Source organism: Argentina anserina, chromosome 1 (genome assembly GCF_933775445.1).
Source record: "Argentina anserina chromosome 1, drPotAnse1.1, whole genome shotgun sequence".
NCBI lineage: Eukaryota > Viridiplantae > Streptophyta > Magnoliopsida > Rosales > Rosaceae > Argentina > Argentina anserina.
In genome coordinates this window covers 17,866,245-17,875,911 of record NC_065872.1, presented here as the reverse complement: position 1 = coordinate 17,875,911, position 9,667 = coordinate 17,866,245, and positions in this window count along the sequence as shown.

Genomic DNA, 9,667 nt, shown 5'->3' with positions numbered 1-9,667 from the left:
AAACCCTGATTAGTTCATTGTTCAATTTCGTATCCCAAAGTGAGAATGACAAGTGGGGGCTTATATCATCATCAGAATCACTGGAAGTGGAAGGCTGGGCGGGCAACTTGGCGGTGACGAATTTGGGGGCAGAGGAGAGGAGGGGCCAAGAAGGAGGAGGAGTAGAGAATGCCTTGCCGACTATGTGAGCTTTGAACATGGAAATCTCGGTGGGCAATTGTGCGATTCAGACGACGATAAAGGACCTCGGGGTTGGAGCAAATTAGGGTTTTGAAATTTTTTGTGGAGGAGAGAAAAGAGAGAAAGGAGAGGGGATATGAGTGAGCTCGGGAAAGGAGAGAGAGAGAGAGAGAGAGAGAGAGAGAGAGAGAGAGTTTTTTTTGTCGATAAAGTGAGAGCTAGAGAGTTGAGAAGGAGAGAATGAGGAAATGTGCCAAGTGTTTGGTAGGTCTAATGTATCCGAATCTAACACAACAAAGTTTCACTAATGTGTCTTAAATTTAGAGGGAAATTTCCCTCTAAGGGGAATTGGAATATTAGTTGGAGGGAATGTCAAAATGAACTTTTAAATGTTAAAGTGAAGGAGGCAATATTTCCGACTAGATAGGGCATGAGTAAAAGTTATTCTAACATCACATCACACAACAAACAAGTATTTTTTGTTGTGTGAATTTTTTTAAAAAATATATGTTTAGGGTGAATCGCGCATTTTGTCGTAAATAGGTGATTGAATCTTGTTATATTTCACTATAGTGATCACATCTTACATACGGTTTAATTTCCTTAAAGATCAAGAAAATCGAAGATGACTAGATAAAAATAATAATTTCGTGTAATAAGTATATATGTATCAATTGTGTTTAGGGTTAATTTTGTGAATCAAGATCTAAAAATTGCCGAAATCATGTCGATTTGGTACCACACAAGTGTTATGTTGATGACGTACACTATACTATCTTACGATTGATCGAATTTCATATGTTTGTGACTATTGATCATTTGAACTACGACGTGTGTACTAATGTGGTACAACAGTCTTACTATGTTATCTATGAACGTGTGCATTCTAAATTAACTATATCGAGTAGACCATATTTTCAAAAATTGACCGTAGGATGTGATCGTCATAGTTAAATATAGTTAAGGTTCAAATTTCATTTATTTTCGACAATAATTAGATCTTGATCGATCTGGTCCACCCTTATATATAAAGTACATATCATAGATTTTCTTTATACTTCCCTAAAGGTAGCCGTGTTACGCGAAAATAAATCTATGAAATGTTTTATACGGGTGCATAGAGCGTACTGCCGTGTGAGCGTAATGTTTTTTTTGACGATTTTTTCAGACATCTAAGCTATTTTCTATGATTTTTTGAAAATTTTTCGTTCTTTGAATATTATTTAATAGTCAAATATGACAATATGTGGCACAATACTGACCTTGTATTCAATTAATTTTATTTTAAAATTATTTTTCATAATTTCATAATATCATTTTTTACTAAAATATAAAATTAAATTTCATTTGAAACCTAAACCCTAGCCCCTTATTCAAAATCCTAAACCCTAAACTCCAAACAGTAAACCCTAAACTATAAACACTAAACTAAAATCCTACAACTAAAAAGCTATGTATAGTTGTACTATTGCTTCACCTATTGCAAGTGGCATTCCCCAGCTCATATCGAACCATATCTCACAACAGGAAAAATGTATTAGTTGTATAAATGATTATTCATACAAAACAAATATCATTTTCTGTTGTATAATCAAATACACTTGGCATCCCTTAGAACATATTGAAAATTTTGAAACATAGTCACACAACACAAAAGTTGTATAAATGATTATTCATACAAGAGAAAATTCATTTTCTATTATACAATCAAATGCACTTTGCCTCCCTAAGAACATGTTGATAGTTCAGAAACATAAGCACACAACACAAAAAGTTGTATTAGTTGTATAAATGATTATTCCTACAAGACAAGATTTATTTTATGTTGTACAAACTTTTTTAGCAAGTTAAGTTGGCATCCTCAACACATATTGGAACATGGTCAGGCCAAATTATACGTAAAATGAGTTTTCTTTAAACAACAAAACATATATTATGTGTTGTAAAAGTACTAGTCATGCAACTAGTAGTTTTAATTTGTTGTATTTATAGTTTTGCATTTTGCGAAAATTTGATGGAAGATTTCTATACAAAACACAAATTTTAAATGTATTGTGGGATGAAATTTTAAAATGAAAAGTCATTGATAACACAATACATAGTGATAAATTTAGTTGTATAAAGAGAATAGAGAGTCATGAGACAAGTGGTTACATTCATTCTGTTGTGTTATTGTAGTAGTGTGGTCATCGATATTATAATGTCAACATCTTGGCAATGAAATCTACAAATGAATCAACCATATATGATTCAGATGCTCCCGATCAGACTTGATCATATGAGCAAAATACTTAGAATAGTCGGTGTGGTAGAGACCTGAATCAATCTAGATGTCATGCTTAAACTTTTACATTGAAGCGAATGATAAAATGTTAATGGAATTGCTTTAGTTAGTCGTTAATTTTATCCCAGTTTTCTCTCATATACATCCATCGATCTTTTCTTTTCTTTTAATTTATTTGTGGTCATTGGAATGATAATGAGAATCATTGTTAAAAATAAATGATAATGAGAATAAGATTTAGGAGAGAATGAACTGAGAATAAACATCACACTAATTTCTCACAAATCAACAGCAACGAGACTCAGAGAGCCGTCCAACGTATTGCATGTCTTGAAAGTTACGTACCTACTGCATGCATGCTAGAATATAAATTTGGATTCTTAATATTGATACTTTAATGCTGTATATACCTCCGTATGTACGTAGTCAATACATACTATTAGATCAATGAAGTAATTAAACAACTTGAGATCTGTTTCAGGATGAAATAATTGTGTATTATTGAATGATATGGAGGCCTATATATAGGCATTACAAAACCACAATCCCGTAGGATTCGGAGTCCTAATCTATTACGGAGATGTTAATCTATCTCCTAACAGGAAACCTATTAGGCTAAGACACACATAAGGGTAGAATAATAATTCTTCCGGAACACTCCCCCTTGTGTCGCATGCCTAGGTTGCACGGTGCACACATCGTTGCCTCGGTAAAAACCTTGTCAAGCAAAATAAAAACCTCTTGGGTAAAAACAAAAGCTTGATCGAAGGGAAAAAGAGCACAACGCACCGTCTACATTTGATAGCATCATATGAGCTAGACTCCCCCTGAAGTCTACGAAATAACTCCCCCTGATTAGTGCCATAATCATGGAGTACAAAGAACAACGTACACAACGTTCATTACATGCTTCTCAAACGTAGTCTTGGGCTAATAATTAACCATTAATCTAGCCACACATCCTTAGATCATCCATGCTATACTTAGCCAAACTTAGATCTTAGGAAACAAGATTGCATAACAACTCAAAACAAGAGTTTGCAATGAAAATCAGATTCTCGGGTAGAATGACCTTCACTCACTTAAACGGCCATAACTTCTTCGTCAAAATAGGTATCAGCGAACCGTAAAATGTTCTGAAAAGTAGACACCCGTGTCTTTCCAGTGACATAAGGTTCACAACCTCATCCGATCGGAGCAGTTCACAATGCTCTGTCGAAGTTGACTGACTTGCAAATTTCCGGACAGGACTGTCCTACTTTGCTAAAACGGCCATAACTCACTCAATATGATAGCTATGAACGAATGGTTGATGTCCATGGAAAGTAGACACATAGGCCTTTCCAACGGTACCAATTTCACCATATTTCATCGAGCGAGCTGTCTTGTAGGTCTCGTTGAAGTTGACCTACGAAACTGGACAGATTCTGATTTGTCACATTTAATGTGTCTTTCGCGAAAAGAATGGGGGAATGGACCAATGAAGGACTGATTTTGGTCCAAGACGAACCGTACACATCCTCTACGCTACCAGTGTCGACTGCTACACCAAGGCGTACGTTGATGTTGCTGGAGCTGCTGGCGGCGTTGGTGTGGATAGGATTTGTGTTGGTTCACTAAGTGTAGAACTAAACCCATGTCAAAGAAGCAATGCAAGTCCAATGACAATGCATAGGCGCATAGCTAATCACGTCATAATGAAAGCAATAGTGTCCCAACAACACTAACATGTATGAATGTATAGCTCATTGAATCTCTTCATCATCTATACTTAGACGGAATAGAGAATCAAGAATTAGCTTCATATGAACACATATGGGTATGAGTTCTTGCAACCGATTGTACTACGTTCTCTCGAACGTCGCAATCTGATTACATAAGCTCTCCGTGGTCTGGAGGCATTTAAAGTCCCTCGGGCACTCTCATATCTGCGTCAAGATCCCTTTACAGATATTCTATGACCACTATCATATGCTGCAAATCAGTTTTCATGGACACTACTACTGATCAAGTAGCGGAAAGAAATTATGTCCATAACGAGATAATATAACTCATCGTAGTCAATACTAGGATAATGAGACAATCTTTGCGCCATAAGTCCTGCATATATTGCATGACTTCATCTTTCTCATTACACTTACGAACAATGACCAACATAACAAGTCTAGTTCAGCCTGTATTGATTCTTTCCACTTCGGTCAAGTTGCTCATCGTTGATGCTTTACAACGGAATAAGAGCATAAGCGAATACATCATCAATCATGGGAGATCAATACATTAAACACACGCGCGCGCTGTATATGATCAATTCGTGAGATTTTTATTCTTCTCTAACATCAACAAAAGGAGTCTGTAGCGTCCCACAGAAACTTAGTTGATACACATGTTTAGAGAATATCTCTTGATGATGGGCGAAATACTTGTGCCTACGCACTTCGCTTCTTTCTAGTTTTGATTCTAGAGAATAATGGTCTCCCCCTCATCTAGGCAGGAGCCAAGACCGAAGTTATGACCCTTACTAGTCCATCTTTGCGTTTGCCGCCCTTGTTTTGTGGTGCAATGCCACTGGCGCCGACAACACCACAGCGTACGATGGTGCCATCGCCGGCTTCCTTCCCACTATCAGGGATAGTGCCAACGGTGCTAGGACCAGGTCATATGAAATTCTCTCATATTCTGAGAGTCCCAACCTTACCGGCACATCACAGCATTTATGTGCGATCTCGTCACTTTCGCAATATCGGTAAAGTCATTGAGCATCGAATCTTTGACTTTCTGGAGGTCGATAATGCGTTGCACATTTGCTCACTTTGAGTAGTGCGGGATCTTAATGAGACATAGTGCCACACCACGTCAATTCCTGGCGTTAAAACCAGAATGGGAGCATTCCATATCTCCCCCTAACGACGGGAAGTATGTCTCATCAAAGTGACCGTCTGCTAATATCGCAGGATAGAAATCAACGGTTGTAGATTGGAAATAGCGGACAAGTGTTGGTGATTCATAAATCATAACCAACCAGAATACTTAATCGTTTCAAGTAGACCCATTGAGATAACTACAATAGAGGCACATAAACAACTTTAACCAAATAGGCGTTAGTGAAAAGAACGTTGGGATCGTATCTAGTGACCATCTGGTACGCACTAAACACTTGGCAAGTTGTGGGTCTGAAACGAATAAGTGTCGCTGCATGCAACATCATTACATATCCCCATGCAAAAATCGGCAGGTTAGTACCCATAACCAAGTCCGAGCTCTGCTAGATCGTGCAGTGAATGAACATGAGGAATAATATGTTCAACGACGATCCCAGTAGACATGTAAAACGAAATCATCAAAGTCGTGGGGGTGAACTCTCCAACGGTATCCATTCAAATAGATTTGAGAGGATAGGAAGGGTGGTGAGCCCTTAGTATGATGATCATAGCTAAAAACTTTAGCGAATGCAGCGTTTCTTGTGGAAAGCAAAGTGACGTGTGACCAACGCGTCGATGCTCTTAACCTATGCCATAAAAATACCAAAAAATGTCCGTATTCGGTTGGATAGGGTCCACTAATGTCACCTTAAATACTTTGTAAGAATTGAATGTTCTCGGTTGGAGCCTTAGCAAATAAGGACTTCCTTGAAATCTAGTAAAAGAACAAGCTTTGCAAAATGAGCGATTGGCATCAGAGATTGTCATGGAGGCATTAGAAGACACGGGAGGCATCACAAGCTCCTGTGAAGGAGGGGATGCCGCCACTGACGGCCTTAATGCCATGGAGCCGCCGAAATAGGCAGGCTCGGCCTCACCGTGTGGAGCATGGGTGAGGTGGTCCTCCAATCGCTTCGTGAACATGAAAAATAGATGATAATGTGAATTTCAAAGAACTCGAATCATCATATCTTGTTCAAAATGACCAAAAAACGATCATGTCAAAACCGAGAAGACAGTAAAACCGAACCCATGATTCAAAGAATCTTGAGTTACATAAAGCTACTGCTGCAGGCAAGCAAAACGATGTCTACAGGCTAACAAAGCTACTGTCGAAGCTTGAAAAAGATACTGTCAATGAAATCTGACAGATTTATTCCTCTCCATTCTTAACACAAATATCAAGATGAAAATCCATCATTGGCATGTATGGCATTTAAAACTTAGCAAGGCACGAAGATATACAACACAATCTCCGCACGAGATCCGTAAAACAACTACCTGCGCCGTAGGACAGTGTGGGTGGTTACGCAATTAGCAAGACACTCGATTTCACAGCGGGACATTCTCAAAATGAAGATTAAGAGAGTCAACAACGCGGTGAACTTCTCTACACAATACGCCGTAGGATATTGTAAGAGAGGGGATTGAAACAAATGGCAATCCCATCGAATGTATCACATGGCAATAGAACTACATTCTTCAACTCAAGAGTTGGAAAAACATGGTATTGGAGCAGTTGAATACCAAACGATCTGGGTTGTAAAAACCATCCAATTGGTGCGGGTGGTCACCAATAATAATAAAATCATTTGAGCTATGAAACGACTTGGAGAAAACCGGAAAATTAACCGGAAAACCATGTCAATATAACTCAAAACCGGGTGAAATTTGGACTGGGAAAACTTGGCAGCAAGAACTGCTGAAATATGCGGAAAACATGACGAGAAACGACGGAAAAAAAAATCGTCGGAAGCCGGCGGCACTGAGTGCCGGAAAACTGGCCGGCGGCGGCCGGAGCCGGCCGGTATGGAGGCCGTAACTTCAGGTCCGACAGGGAACGTCGTCCGAAACAGGATGGCGGTGCCGGAAACGCCGTAATATGGCCGGAAGGCGGTGAATACGCCGTTAAAACGTCAAAAAACGTTCCGAAAACGCCGGAACAATAACCGGGAAAAACGACGTCAATTTTGACGTTCCGAGGTCCGTTTTCCAAATTTCAAAGTCCAAAATCACAATGTAGTGCTATTGGGGTCCCATGTAACCCAAAAGCGGCCAATTTAAAAACCACGTGAGTTGCAAACGTTGACCATGCATGCTAAGCCAAGGCAAATAAAATTCTCACGAGTCCAAAAAAGACGAGAATTTTTATAGAATATGCCAATATTTAATACAACACAACCAAACTTCCAATTCCAATAGACGACTTAAGCTAAAGTCGAACAAGAAACATGGCAATGCCAACGTCATACTTGAAAAATAGTAAGCAGAAGACATAGTCAAAATAGAGTGACTAATCAAAAGTCCGTAGCAACAAAATCTTGCATATCGGATTGGGCGGAGCCTTAGCCCGAGGCTCAAAAATGTGCTTACTTGAGAATGGAAGAATGTTACGTTTCCATCTCCAAAATTCCCTTAAGAAATAGATACAGGTGCCAAAAATGGCATGCGTTTCTTGGATGTGGAGTATGCATCAAGGTCAACTCTGATAATACAACGTCATAGACGTTCATTAAATCACTTTAAGTGTGTCCCATAGAAGTCTTTATTTTTGGGATCTTTTGTCAGCAAATAGTGCTGCATCAGAGTAATGAATCAACTCAAATAAATGAGTACGTAGACCTTGGGATTATCGTTTATAGACATGAGTTTAAGAAAACTCAAACATTCAAATAACAGTCGCGATGGCGACGCATCCATAAGAAACGAGGGTTGGATAGGTTTCGAATAATCGAAATATTCAAGTATGTAACCGGAATTAGAAGGGTTGTGATGTATATGGTCACAAAATAATCGATGCATATCGGCGATTCTCATGATCGCACCCAAAACAGCGGTGCACTCAGGCGACCACACGAAATCGATATCTTCCTTTTTAAATAATAACGTGACTCCCCCAGGACCGTCACACGAAAAACGTCGACCAGGAGGGGAATCATATCCCTCTTTGGTCTCATCGGCGTTATAAGAAAGGCCGGAAAAGAAGACATGAAAAAAAAAGGCTAATAGCGCCCGATAATTTATATATATATATCTTCAAAAGCAGCAACTTTAAGAAAAACATACTTGTTGGTCTGCCAAATAGACCGCATATAAGTAAATTGCTCTGCAAATCGATCGTCATGCATGAAGTTGCTTGTTGAATTCCTTTTCGATCTTCGTCCGATGACATAAAATCTTGGGAGGGTATGATCAAAATCGTATGTAGATGACAAAAGTATCATCCATCTCGGCGTGAATGTCATCACCATAGTACGACGAGTGATCACTTTTCCTATGCAAGCACGTGAAACATAGTTAGAAAACGAAAACGTGCAAATAAACGATTTAATAAGCAATAGGAAAATAAAAAGGAAAAAAGAGAAATAGTTTAAAGGCCCAAAAGGGTAGAGAAGACGGGAGTAGCTTCTCTTGAGCGAAGAGTTTGCTTGTGCAGTTCGCGTTCATTGCGTATATATGCGGGAGGAGCAATTTTGAATCCTCTGATGCGGGGTTTGTCGGGGGAAAAAGATGTTTTTGCGGAGCGAATGCGGAGGATACCCTGCGGGGCTGCGGAGGCTGCGTGCAGGGGCAGCCGGGGGGTCGCAGGGTCTGCAGGGGGGGGGGGGTCGCAGGGTCTGCAGGGGGGGGGGGTCGCAGGGGCAGCGTGCAGGGGCAGCGCGCGGGGCTGCGGGGGCAGCGTGCAGGGGCTGCGCGCGGGGCTGCTGGGGCAGCACGCAGGGGCTGCGCGCGGGGCTGCGGGGGCAGCACGCAGGGGCTGCGCGCGGGGCTGCGGGGGGGGGGGGGGGGGGGCTGTGGTGCGGCGGCAGCGATGCGGCGGCTGCAGGAGGTGTGCCGGCGAGGAGATGCCGGAGCTTGGAATCGACGGCGGCCGGCGGAGGAGAGAGAGAGAAAAAAAATAGGGCTCTAAAAGTTCAGGGTTTTTAGAGCAACGTGCTGATAACGTGTTTCAGGATGAAATAATTGTGTATTATTGAATGATATGGAGGCCTATATATAGGCATTACAAAACCACAATCCCGTAGGATTCGGAGTCCTAATCTATTACGGAGATGCTAATCTATCTCCTAACAGGAAACCTATTAGGCTAAGACACACATAAGGGTAGAATAATAATTCTCCCGGAACAAGATCGAATTTTTTTATTTGGAGAACTGATGATCAGATACTTGGGACTTATTAATTGATGGGATAGTTTGATCAAAAGTACAATTGGGTGGCAATGACAGACTTTAATCTCTTTAATTTCAGGTAGTTCGTCCTTATGTATCATTCGACATCTGAA